We start from the raw sequence: 13,426 nt of genomic DNA on the forward strand, positions 1-13,426 counted from the left end.
TCGCCGACCTCAAGAGCTACCTTCTACGAGTACCGGGGAAGGACCAAGTTCCACCCATGTGGAGCCATCTACACCACAAGGCCAAGCTTCTTCCATTGAGCAACCAAATGCAAGCCAACCACTACTACAACCTCAAGTTCAACATCAACAACAACAACAACCGCAAGCTCATCTACCACAACAACCGACACCAAGTGATCAAGGCCAAGCTTCAAGTTCTTCACCAAGTGTTTCGGGGACAATCTTTCCGGATACTACCATTCCCAATACCCCCGAGTCATCCGGTTCTCATGATGATGATGATGATGGTGATGATGTTCTCAACAACAACAATGATGGTCAAGGCGGGGATCCAAACCGTGATGAAGATCAAGTGGCCTCACAAGAACCTATTCCTATGGCCAATTCTCACCGTGAAGACACTACTACAAGACATTTGCGCCTCAAGTCTCATTCTTTGCGCAATGTCATTGGAGATCTAAAGAGCAAGGTGACTACACGGAGGCAACTAGCAAACTTTTGTGAGCACCATGCCTTTGTCTCTATGGTGGAACCACTCAAGGTCAACGATGCACTTGAAGATCCCGATTGGTTGATAGCAATGCAAGAGGGACTCAACAACTTCAAGAGGAATGATGTGTGGACTCTCATGAAGCACCCCGATCATTGCCGCAATGTTATCGGCACCAAATGGGTCTTCAAGAACAAGCAAGATGAACATGGAATCGTCATCCGCAACAAAGCACATTTGGTGGCACAAGGCTATTCTCAAGTCGAAGGTGTGGACTTTGGCGAGACATTCGCACCCGTTGCGAGACTCGAGTCCATCCGTATCCTTTTGGCCTTTGCCGCTCACTATGGCTTTAAAATCCAACAAATGGATGTAAAGAGTGCTTTTCTCAATGGTCCTTTGCATGAGGAGGTGTATGTGAAGCAACCCCCGGGGTTCGAGGAACCCCATTTCCCGGACCATGTCTTCAAGCTTAATAAGGCTCTATATGGTCTCAAACAAGCTCCTAGAGCTTGGTATGAGCACCTAAGGGAATTGCTTGAAGACCATGGTTTCGAAGTGGGGAAGATCGATCCCACTCTTTTTACTAAGAAAGTCAATGGGGAGCTCCTCATATGCCAACTCTATGTAGATGACATTATATTTGGCTCAACTAACACAATGTTTAATGATGAGTTTGCCAAGTTGATGACAAATAGGTTCGAGATGTCAATGATGGGGGAGCTCAAGTTTTTCCTTGGATTCGAGATCAAGCAAATGCATCAAGGCACCTTCATCAATCAAGCAAAGTACGTTCAAGACATGCTCAAGTGCTTTGATATGAAGGGGGCCAACAGTATAGGAACTCCAATGCATCTAAAGTGTCAACTTACCCTCGACGAGACCGGCAAGGCGGTGGACCCCAAGCTCTACCGTTCGATGATAGTGTCAACACCCGGATTTTTAAGTCCTGGTGCCTATTATGCCATACATCGCAATCCCAGGAAGATTGTTTTTGCGAGACATGACAGTTGGTATCAGAGCCATTGTTTGACCTTAGGAGACCCTAGTTAGAATGGACGTCTGAAAAACTTAGTTTCAAAACAAATGAAGTGAATATTTATGAAAACTTATTCTCACTCTTATCCTTGAGATCTTTTCAAAAAGAGAAATCCATGCTCTACTTTTCTTGATACCTCTAAATAAAACTTTGCACACTTGATCACCTTAGTAGAATTTACACCTATGCCAAAGAGCACCAAGTGTGAGTTGTATCCCGTCCCTTGTATCGTAGAACGAATGAATGGTTCTTAAAACCAACGGTGTGTTAGTTTTGTAATGTGTGATGTTTGGTATGAATGAAAAAGTGTTGTTGGTTTTTACCCCCCTCAACACTACTCAAGTTTTCAAGTTTTGAACTTTTCAAATTCTTATCCAAACAAACCCTAGAAAAATTCCCTCTCATCTTATGACTTGCTATGAGTGTCCCCAAGAAGATGATGAAGGTAGCCAGTCCCCAATACCGCTGCACCTGCCAGACACGGCCGTTGGCCCTCACACGCGCCAGGATGATGCCACGACGCGACGCCCGCGAGGACGCCGACATCGGCATTGTCCTCGTGCACCCTGCACACGACGCCAGCGAGTTAGCCACTGTGCACGCGTCCTCCCCTACCTCTTACCTCACCGTCTGACGCCGTCGCCATGCCGGAGGCGACTGTGCACAACGCGCCCGGCGACGTCGCCCGCCATGCCGACCTGCCGCACCCCTCCTCCCTGGAGCCTATATAAACCCCGCCCCTGCCTTTGGAAATCACCACAGCGCCTAGCCGCATCCATCTCTCCCTCCTAGAGCCTCTCCTCCTCCCTCCTTGCCGCTCCACGGCGCAAGAAGCTCGCCGGCGTGCACCCGGCGGCATCCCCAAGGCCGCGTCATTTTTCGCCACCACAGCCACCGACCCCTACACCACTTTGAAGCCCTTGAAAATCCCCGTCGAACGAGCCTAACCCCGCCGTCATCCGAGCCCCGAGGTGAGAGAAATCTGCCCCGCAAGCTCACAGTGTCGCGCGGAAGACGATGGCCCAGGGCTGTCGGATCTTGATCTGACGCTCTGTGCGCCCCGCGCGTCGGCCACGTGCATGCGCCATGCACGCACGGCCCGGGCCGTAGCTGGGCCGGCCCAGCTAGCTTCCCGCCCGCGTTTGAAATTCAAATGTGTATTTAATCTTTTCATTTAATTTACTTACTGTTGCTTTGCTAGAAATTAAATAGCTCCAAATCTACTGGGCCAAATTTCATGAAATTTATATCTTTGGAAAGCTCATGAATTGCTCTGTCAAACCCCACTAGCCCCAAATCAAAATTTATCTTAGATCATCTACACCAAAAATAACAAATCAGTAACTTTTCAGATTTCAAACAATTCTTAAAAATCAACCATGAGGAATTTTGAAGTGATTCAAATTCTCATAATTCACTTTTCAAAAACTCTATTTGTTTATGCAAAAATATGACATAGTTGCTTCATATGATCATGGGCTAGAATCAAAAGTTGGCTATGTAGTCAATACTAGCCCATTTAAATTATTTTTCAAATTTAGGATTTTAAATCTATGAGGTGTAGCACCTCATTTAAATCATTTTCCCAAGTAGTGTGAAGTAATGTGATGACCCTTGTTGCATGGTCTCATACTTGCTCACTTGAGGATCTTAAATCACATAGTTATTTAAATTGCAGGAGATAATGAATCTCATTTAAACCATTTTCCCCAAATAGTAAATATGAAATGTTGACCTTGGTCAACATGATCTCATACTTAGTATTTGAGGAAATTAAATCTTAACAAGGTTCAATGAGAGGAAATTATTTCTCCAAACTAAATAGAAACCCTAATCCATATTTCAATGAGAGGAAATTATTTTCCTAACACTAAGTAAGAAAATCCTAGCATAATTTTGGGGAGCAATGCTAAGTGATGATGCTAGATCATCTTGAGTGAGCCCTTAAGGCTAAACTAGTCTACTTAAGTATTGATTGGTGTTTGTATCCTCGTATTCGTTTATAGACACTAGTCCCGGAGACTACGAAGAGGAGGCCTTCTACGAAGAAGAGGAAGAACACTTTGACCAGTACACCAACCAAGGCAAGCTAATATTCTTGCAAGATACCCAAAGGCAAAGCTCTACAAGAGCTAGGCACCATTACATATTACTTTATGCTTAATGATCCTATCCCAAGTTCTTACCTTACAAGCTTGTGATTTTGTTTATCAAGTTTACTTTTTGATTCATGATTCACTTGGTCTAGCTATGGAGTAGTACAAGAGCATCACACTTAGCCTAGAGAGCTATAAGCTAGTTAGCACCCCTCATGACTAGTTGCTAGTGCTAAAACTAAAATTGACTACTCTAGATGGGAAGCATGTGAATCAAATGACTTTGAAAACCTTGGAATGATGAGTCATTCTAAGGAAAGATTTTGAAGGTGAATATGACTTATGAATGACATGGTGAATTTTACAAAACTGATGGTTGGGTTCGGATGCGATACCATTCCAATTTCAAGTACCCCCACAATACCTGAATCTGGGTAAGGCTTAACTGGAAATTTATGTATTTTAGTATGGGTTCCCTCTGAACAAGCGTCATAGGGGTTATGCCGAGGCTGCCTCCATTGAAAGTGAAATGACGTGAAATGAGGTGAATGTCCTACCCAAGCCCTGTGCAGTTCCCAGGCTGACGGTTGGTCTTCACTGGGAGGCCAAGCTCATGGGGAGAGGTGCCTATACTAGGGTATGTAAATGAAAGGTTATGATTGGTAGTTCGTGCACTGAGTGCGATAAATCAGGGCCAGTTACCCCTGACGGACTATTGCAATTATTGTGGCACAAGTGTACGACCTCTGCAGAGTGTTAAACTATTCGAATAGCCGCGTCCGCGGTCATGGACAGTTGGAAAGGCCATACTGTTCCGTCATCAGAACTTTTCAAAAATGTGAATGGTGACTCGTGACTTGAGTTTGAAATGTGACTTTGACTTTGAATCACAACAGAGTTGTGGGAATGACACTAATGTTCCCACTTGAGTTAGTTAGACAATCAAAGAGTCTTTTATTACTAATGTGCTTATGAAATAAAACTGGCTTTATGCAAATGAACCTAGAGCTTAGCACCCCCTTACCATAGTTGATAGTACTTACATTAGTATTAGTTTGCGAGTACTTTAAAGTACTCATGGCTTTGTCCCTGGCTATTCAAATGGCCAGAATATGAAGATGAGCCCCAGTACCAGGATGAAGGACATCATGACGTCTACGATAACTAGGACTACTCCTGACGTCAACAGTTGCCTGTGGAACAAATGGACCGCAACCGCTACTTCGCTTCCGCTATGTGTTTTGTAATAGGATCTCCAGATCCACTATGTTGTATTAAGACTGGATCATGTGATCCTTTGTTGTAAGACGATCATGTTATGTAATGAATGATGTTCTGTGATATCAATCTATTATGTCTCGCAAAAACAATATTCCTGGGATTGCGATGTACGGCATAATAGGCATCTGGACTTAAAAATCCGGGTGTTGACAGATAGGTTCGCTTCTCTACCTTTGTGCTTCTCGTCCGGATATCATGTTAAGTGTGGGTATGTGCGCACGGTTTTAAGCGAATCCGAAGGAAAGCCATATCATGGCGGTGAAGAGGATCTTCCGATATTTAGTTGATACCCCAAACTTCGGTCTATGGTATCCAAGGGACACGGACTTCTCGTTGGTTGGCTTCACCGATTCGGATTGGGCGGGAGACAAGGTTGATAGAAAGTCTACATCCAGCGCTTGTCACTTCCTTGGGAGATCTTTGGTGTGTTGGTCCTCTAAGAAGCAAAATTGTGTCTCCGTCTCCACCGCGGAAGCCGAGTATGTTGCCGCGGCGAGTAGTTGTGCACAGATCTTATGGATGAGGCAAACCTTGCGAGACTATGGACTTGAGTATAGCAAGGTCCCTCTATTGTGTGATAATGAGAGTGCCATCAAGATCACCTACAATCCAGTTCTTCATGGTAAGATGAAGCACATTGAGATTAGGAATCACTTCATCCTGGGTCACATTGCTCGAGGAGATATTGTCCTATCCTTCATTGGCACCAAGGAGCAATTGGCGGACATCTTCACAAAGCCCTTGGATGAGAAGCGTTTCATTGAGTTGAGGCATGAGCTAAATATCATAGATCTGTCGAACTTCGCTTGACCGTCGTGCGCATATACCCATATTTAGCTAAATGTCTTGATGAAAAGCACGCATGAACATAGGGGGAGTGCGGTTTAAACTTATTGAGCTATCCCTCCCCCCATAATGCATAAAGAAATCCAAATCATACTCTATTTGTCAAATAAGTGACTAATGAGCTTCATGTTGAGTCTTAGTAGTGAGTCCTAGATATATCTACGCGACTTCACGCTATTATACTCTTACACGGTGGCTTCGGCCACCAACCTCCTCCTTGAGGAGTTTTTGGTTCTCTTTGGTTCTCTTTGACTTTCTTTTGTTTTTCTCTTCTTCTGCCTTTGCCTTCTTTTTCTCCATGTTTCTTTGTGGGAGATTCATCCAAGCTTGGCTTTTCATGTTGATTCTTGCAAGCTTGGTTGAGTAGTACCTTACCGGTCCTTGGGGCGCTAGCATGCTTCGTCTCCCTTTTTGGTGTTCCGATGCCAAAGGGGGAGAAGTTGATCTATTAGGACGGGTATTTGCATGGGGACTTATTCGTGGTAGTCTTTGGTCTTTGTTGTGTATCTTTTGTTGCATGGGGACTTATTCTATGGAGGCCCCTTATTGAGAGTTTGGGTTTTCTCAAGGCAAAGGTATGACAAATCCACCCAAAGCTCTTTGTGTTACCGTATGTTGCCTCCATAGTGTGCATATGCTATATGAACATGTCAAGTATCCTTGTTGCATATGTGCATGGTTTGTAGAATCTAGGGGGAGATGTTTCTCTAGGATGTGTGCATTTGTATTCAAATGCATATTTCAAATATGCACACATCTAGGGGGAGCTCCGTCTACTTTTTGCAAATCTAGAACCTTATCATAATATCTTATACTATATTGCAAATTCTTGTGTTGTCATCAAACACCAAAAAGGGGGAGATTGAAAGAGAAAGGTCTATATCCCGGGTTTTGTGTGTTTGATAACAACACTTGAATGAATTTAACCGTGTGCAAAGATTGTCTTTGATAGATTTGCAGGTGCACGGTGCCCTCGCTGAACACGTCATGATCGGAAGACTGAAGCGTAGCTTATAGGTTTTCTGGTTTTGTGTGTGTGTCGCGAGGTGACATGGTTGGAGAGGAAAAGAGGAAAAAGCAGTTTCTGCTTGACCGGTACTACCGGTACCAGGAGCGGTAGTACCGCTACCCTACTGGTACCGCCCTGCAGTACCGCTCTGGAGATTTGCACTGAAAAACCACACAGAGTGCGTTACGGTACCTCTACGGTACCATGAGCGGTAGTACCGCTTGAGAGCGGTAGTACCGCCTCGGTACCGCTTAGGTACCGTAACGCAAGTTACAGCACCACCGCTTTGGTACCGCTTTGGTACCGCGAGGGTCCAGGGACTCACAGAGGCCATTGCGGTACCTCAAGCGGTAGTACCGCTGTGAGTCCACGTGGCGAGATCTATGGGGGATTTCGAATCCAGAGCGGTACTACCGCTTGCCCAAGCGGTAGTACCGGTCGCGCGGAAACTGCACATAACGGTTGGATTTGGAGGGACCTATAAAAAGGCCCCTTCTTCCCCAGCTCGATTTTATCTCTTCTCTCTCTCTCTCTCTCCTCCATTGTTGCTGAGCTCAAACCTTGAGGATCTCCCCACCTACCCAATCAATCTTGCCCAAATTCGGAGGAGTGGTGGAGGAGGCCCCGATCTATACATCTACCAAGAGAGAATCCACCAATACCATCTAGTCCTTAGTGGATCTTGAAGTTAGGGTTACTATAGTGGGATCTTGGAAGAAGTGCTCCTATGGAGGCTAGCTTGGAGTTGTGCTAGCCCCATAGGGTGTTGGGAGCCTCCTAGTGTTGTGGAGCTCGCCCCAACCTTGTGAAGGAACCACCGCCTCGACCGGTGCCTTAGTGGAGAAGGGGGAGCCCCTTTGTGGAGCTCTCTCGAGGAAGAAGGTGAGGCCTTCCTTCGTGGTGTGGCCGTCTAGCCTTCGTGGCTAACACCTCCTCAACGCAGACGTACTCCCTTTTGTGGGAGGAACTGCGGGAAACAAACATCGCCTCGTCTCCGCGTCCCCCGGTTGTCCCGCTCCCTATCTTTACTATCATGCTTGGTTCCTTTGCTTGTTGCACTAGCCTAGGATCACACTAGGATCACCTCTATCACCAAAGCTATCACCTTTACTTCCGCACCGCACTAAAAATTGAAAAAGGATAAAAATTGCATAGCGACCATTCACCCCCCCTCTTGTTCGCTAAGATCCATTCAGAGGGGTCGGGCTGGGCCGGGAAAGTGTGGCGCTGATGCGAACGGCACCACACATCCTGCCACATCGGCTGGTCAACGGCGCGCAGCGTCGACCGCGCCACATCGGCATGGATGTGTGGCGCCGTTCGCATGGGCGCCACACAGAGAGGTGTGGCGCCGATGGCAAGGACGCCACACAAAAGGGTTAGTTCGGTAAAATAGTTTGGCCAGAGGGTTAGTCTGTGCTTTTCTTTCACAAATAGGTTATTTTTGTCAAAATCGCCGCGGGGAAGGAGCAAGAAGAATGGGGAATTTCGGTCAGTTCCATCGGCGAATTTTGTCCGGACACGCCGCTACGCGTGGGCGTACGTGACCGAGCGATCCTGATCGGACGGACGAGTCGAGGGAGCACTCTGTAAAACAAGACGGTGCCTGTGCAGTTATTAGATTTTTGCGTTCTGTATTATAAGAATCCTTCAAATCAAACATGCCCTTAGATGAGGATTTTTTCCACCGTTGCGCCAAGTGGCAGAATTCCATTATCTAAACATGTGCATCTGATGTCGTGACATGCATAGAATTTGCAGTTTTAATCCTGATGCCCCAAAATCAGTTTGTTTGCTAAATTTATTTCCGGATGCTTGATCTAGACGAGGAAAACTAATTATTGCTTGTTTTGTCCTATTGCAGAAAACTAGTTGGAAGAACTTATTTTCATACATAGGGCCCGGATTTCTCATCTCTATTGCGTATATTGATCCTGGCAATTGTAAGATTAGCTCTATGTATTGCTAATTTCAACTAGTTGGCTATCATTGTCATCTCACGATCAATAAAATTTGCCGATCTTGCAGTCGAGACGTACCTACAGGCTGGAGCACATTACAAATATGAGGTGCATCCTTTCTTCTCTTGTCTCTAGCATATTTTTGGGTACTGTCCATCCTATCTTTCCTTTAAAGTATGGAACTCTATAGATCAAACTTGCTATCTCATGATTATATCTGCAAGGAACCATAACTATCTCCTTTTGGTGCCAGCTTCTTTGGATCATACTTAATTACTTATCGCGTCCTGTGCTGCGCTTGTAATCCAGTCACTTGCAGCCAGCCTCGGGGTTGTGACTGGTCAGTATTATGAGATATGCAGCACTAGCACTTCTTTCTCTGCGCGTTTTCTTTTTCATGTGAATGTTGCTGGTATTTTTTATAAATTCCTCTGTATCATAGGGAAGCATCTTGTTGAGCACTGCAGGGCCGAATATCCCAAGGTCACAAATTTCATCTTATGGATTCTCGCGGAACTGGCTGTAGTTGCATGCTGAAGGTATTAAATGTGTAAAGTTGACCTTCTGTCGAATACGTTGCATTTTTCTAACTGAATTGCAAAGCTACCTGGATTCAATATTTTAGACGTTTCGGGATATTGCAGATGATGTCATACCATAAACCAAATCTATATTAAAATGGCAGTTTGTGATGTGGAAACTATCTGTTAAAGTTGCATATAACATACATTTTCAATTTTATGTGGACTCTGTGTTCTAATTTATCCTAATTGGCTTGGTGATTGCCTATTTATTTCAGTAATTGGAACTGCTTTTGCTTTGAACATGCTCTTCAAAATCCCGATATGGTGTGGTGTTCTCATAACTCGGCTCAAGACTACGATGCAGTTGTTCCTACAACAATACGGAGTAAGAGCATGCTCTGTTTTCTTTCACAATATTTTTCACAAGTTAGTATTTTTACCATAAACTTCCAGTGCTATTGGTAATTTATTATTTGCCTTTGATTGTTGACCTATTTGTTGTGACTTGTGATACAACAGAATCACTATTTAAATGTGCTTATAATGCGTTAGTTCAGAACATAGTTTTAAATAGCCGGCTACAGGCTATAGCTGCGGCCTCCCAAAACAGCTATAGCCTGGCTATAGCCGGCTATTTGAGGACTTTGACACCTTTTAGCGGGGTAATGCAGTTAGCCCTACCATGCGGGAAAGGCTATCGGCTATTTAAAACTATGGTTCAGAAGTAGTGCTTGTATTTGTCTTGTTTCTCATGTTACACATTGATTTCCTTTGTGCAGGTCCGTAAATTGGAATTTCTAATAGCATTTCTGGTATTCTTAATAGCAACATGCTTCTTGGTTGAACTTGGATATTCTAAACCAAATTCTTCAGAAGTTGTGAGGGGTCTTTTTGTTCCTGAAATTAAAGGAAATGGAGCTACAGGTCTTGCTATCTCACTACTTGGTGCTATGGTGATGCCGTAAGCTTCATATACCCCCAGTTCCCTCAAATATTTTTTTTAAAATTTCATCATCAAACCTTTTTCATGTTTTTGATAAAACAATGCAGGCATAATCTTTTTCTCCACTCAGCATTGGTACTATCAAGAAAAGTGCCACGATCAGTTCATGGGATCAAAGTAATCTTACTTTACCTTAACCCATTTTGTTAATCATTCTCATAATTGCACATTCCTATGTTGACCACGGTTCGAAAAAAGAAAATCCTATGTTGACCTGGATTTGTCAAACCTTGCTGGTCTGCTCTATTAAATTGACTCATACAGTCTATGTGTTCAGAGCATGTCTTGTTACTAATTTCAGACATACAAGACTTCGGCTGATCAAGTGCTGGAAGCCAACAGGCTCACAGCCAAAGTTCAAAATGAGAACACACTCCTGAAGGATGAGCTGAAGAAGTTGAAAAAGAAAATGAAGGACGAGAAAGAAGCTAGACGCGAGGCTTTCATCATAGCCGATGAAAAGGAAGGTGTTCTTCGAGAGTCTATCACGAACTTGCTAAGTAAGTTTCCCTTCATACTTTGCATGGTACTCTTTTCAATAATATCTTCTTGATTGCTTATTCATAATTTTTCCAGGTACTGCCGATATGTCTATCGACCGTACGAGTAAGCTTCGAGAAGATTCAATGTCGGATGCCCTCTCGTTTGCTACTGATTCCAGCAACCAGGTCCAGGGTCTTTTGAAGAAAACCAAGGGGGCTTTGTCAAAACTATTTTCGATGATGTTCCCGAAGTTGGACCAAAATAAAACCCTTGGAGAAATGGCGGATACCTTCTTCATCGACTCTTCCGAAGCCATAGAGGTATTGAAGTGGCGCTCCCATCTTTACGGGGCGGTTCTTACTTTCCAGCTTTTAATGGGGCATGGACTAGGTTCTGAGTTGGAGAAGCTGTCCAAGGCGTTGCCAGTAGATGCCAATGACTGTCTAGTCAACCTCGAGCCTTTCAAGCAATCGTTAGTGCTATGCGCCAATCGACTCCTCAAATTAGTTGATGAGGACAAAAACAAGGCTGCATCTGAAGCTTCTCCTGATTCATCGTCAGCTCAACCTTGAATTAAGCCTGGCTCGCTTGTTGTAATTTCGGATACAATTTAGTATTATTCTATACTGGCTCTGTTGCTAGTATCAACAATCTTTTGAATGTAATATATCCTCCCGATGGGAGTTTTTTTCGCCTTTTATCGACACCTTTCTAAATTAAGAATTTTGCTGCAGATTCCTTCAACTTCTTCTCGTGTCGAAACTTCTTTGAATGGTGATGAATCTGAACTTGTCAGTCGCTTACGCGATCAAGTTTCTCGGTTGAACAAAGACATATCCAATCTTCATGCTATGGCAGCTTTGGTGAAAAGAAAAAGTGAAATTGCTACTGCGGTTGAACATCATGCTTTGGATCGTCTCCGTGTTGCCACTGAGAGTTTAAGCTGTAAGCCATCGACCACCCTTGTTTTCAGCTGACTCATTCGTTGAATAATCTTCTGCTGATTTAATTCTTTGACTTCAACAGTCGTAGCTTTTGATGAATCAGAAGAGAACAAGCGGATCCATGAAAAGATTGCAGCGATGACCGATGTTACTCACCCAAAGCATGAACTGTGGTCCAATCGGTCAAAGGCTGTAGCCATAGCTAAGTTTGAGCATCGAGTCGAGAAGGTGCATTATTACTTTGACAAATATCACGCTCATCTCTCCATGGTGTGGAAGACTATGTTTCCATTGGATCAAGCACCCGAGACTTTATCTGCTTTATTCAATCGGTTCAAGACTCCAGACAGAATTCGATTACTGGTGCGTAAGGAACTTCTTGCTGGAGCCGAACTTGCACTTGCTTCAGTCTTAGCATGCCACCCAACCATAGATTTGGAAGCCATAGCAAACGCTAATGTAAGATTAGATCAATATTATTCCATAGCCAGGCATCCTGCATACGTTATTATTTCTCGAATGGAAACAGGAGTCGAAAGGGATTTGAAGGCCCGAGAAGACCAAGAAGCCTTGCCATGATGAAGTTTTGTAAAGATTTTTCCTTTTTATGATGACCTTGCGTTGCAAGGAGTAATCCCGTATGTACTTGATGTGTTTTTAAACATCATTTGTTTTTGAACTTATTAGTTCGATTGAAAAGCTTTGTCGAGGGCAACTGAGTGATCAAGTCAGTTTGCTCACTCGACGACTCTGTTATAATTGCATTATTTGCAGAGTCGATTCGTAAGTTTCGTAAGAGCGACACCCTTCGAGTAAACGAGGGATTTAGGCGCTTTATTTATTTGGCTTCGTAATACGGTGCACCGGTATGAGCCTTTTTGTAAGTAATATTGTTTCCATCAACTGCAGCACTCGCGAATTTACTTGAGGCTTGGATGGTTTGTAATGTATCGATAACCATAGCTCCCGGTGGGAGTATTAATTAATTATCGATACTGTAGTAATTCCTTGCAGCCCCCGAGTATTATCGAGTCGGCTGTGTGACACGTAGTTTTAGCCGAAGCTCCCGATGGGAGTAGTAATCAATAAAAGGGACCCGAACATCCGTTCGAGTAACGAAATAATAAAGATGTAAGCTGAACCAGAAATTTTACTCATAATATGTAACGGGCTAAGAAGCCTTCATGTAGCGAAGAAGAAAAGGTCGAATTCTATGCGTAGAATCGTCGCAAGTGTGCAACATTCCATGGGTTCCCAACATCTTTGCCCGAAGTAGGGTTCTTGAGACGATAAGCTCCTCCTGGTATTACTTCAGTGACGATGAACGGTCCTTCCCATGGAGATTCGAGTTTCAAAGCTCTTTCTTGTTTCAGTCGTAATACCATATCACCAACGCCGAAGCTTCGGTTGCGAACTCGTCGACTGTGGTAATTCTGTATCGCCTGTTGATATACTGCCGTTCTGGCTAAGGCGATGTCTCGAGCTTCATCAAGGAGGTCCACAGCATCTTGTAGTGCATGGATGTAATTTGTCTCTGTATATGCAGCCACCCGTGGAGCTTCAAAGCGAACATCGACTGGTAAAACTGCTTCGGCTCCGTAAACAAGGAAGAACGGAGTATTCTGTGTTGACCTATTTGGTGTAGTCCGCAAGATCCAAAGCATGGATGGCAATTCTTCGACCCAAGCTCCAGCTGCACCTGTGAGGTGCTTTTTAATGCCATCGCATA

General features: G+C 44.1%; 1 pseudogene; it reads left to right on the top strand.

The window, feature by feature from the left end:
* The first annotated feature begins 2,058 nt into the window (after positions 1–2,058).
* LOC139833989 (metal transporter Nramp3-like) lies at positions 2,059–10,437 on the top strand (annotated as a pseudogene).
* The last annotated feature ends 2,989 nt before the right edge of the window (positions 10,438–13,426 follow it).

The sequence above is a fragment of the Lolium perenne genome, chromosome 7 (genome assembly GCF_019359855.2).
Source record: "Lolium perenne isolate Kyuss_39 chromosome 7, Kyuss_2.0, whole genome shotgun sequence".
In the NCBI taxonomy this organism is placed as follows: Eukaryota; Viridiplantae; Streptophyta; class Magnoliopsida; order Poales; family Poaceae; genus Lolium; species Lolium perenne.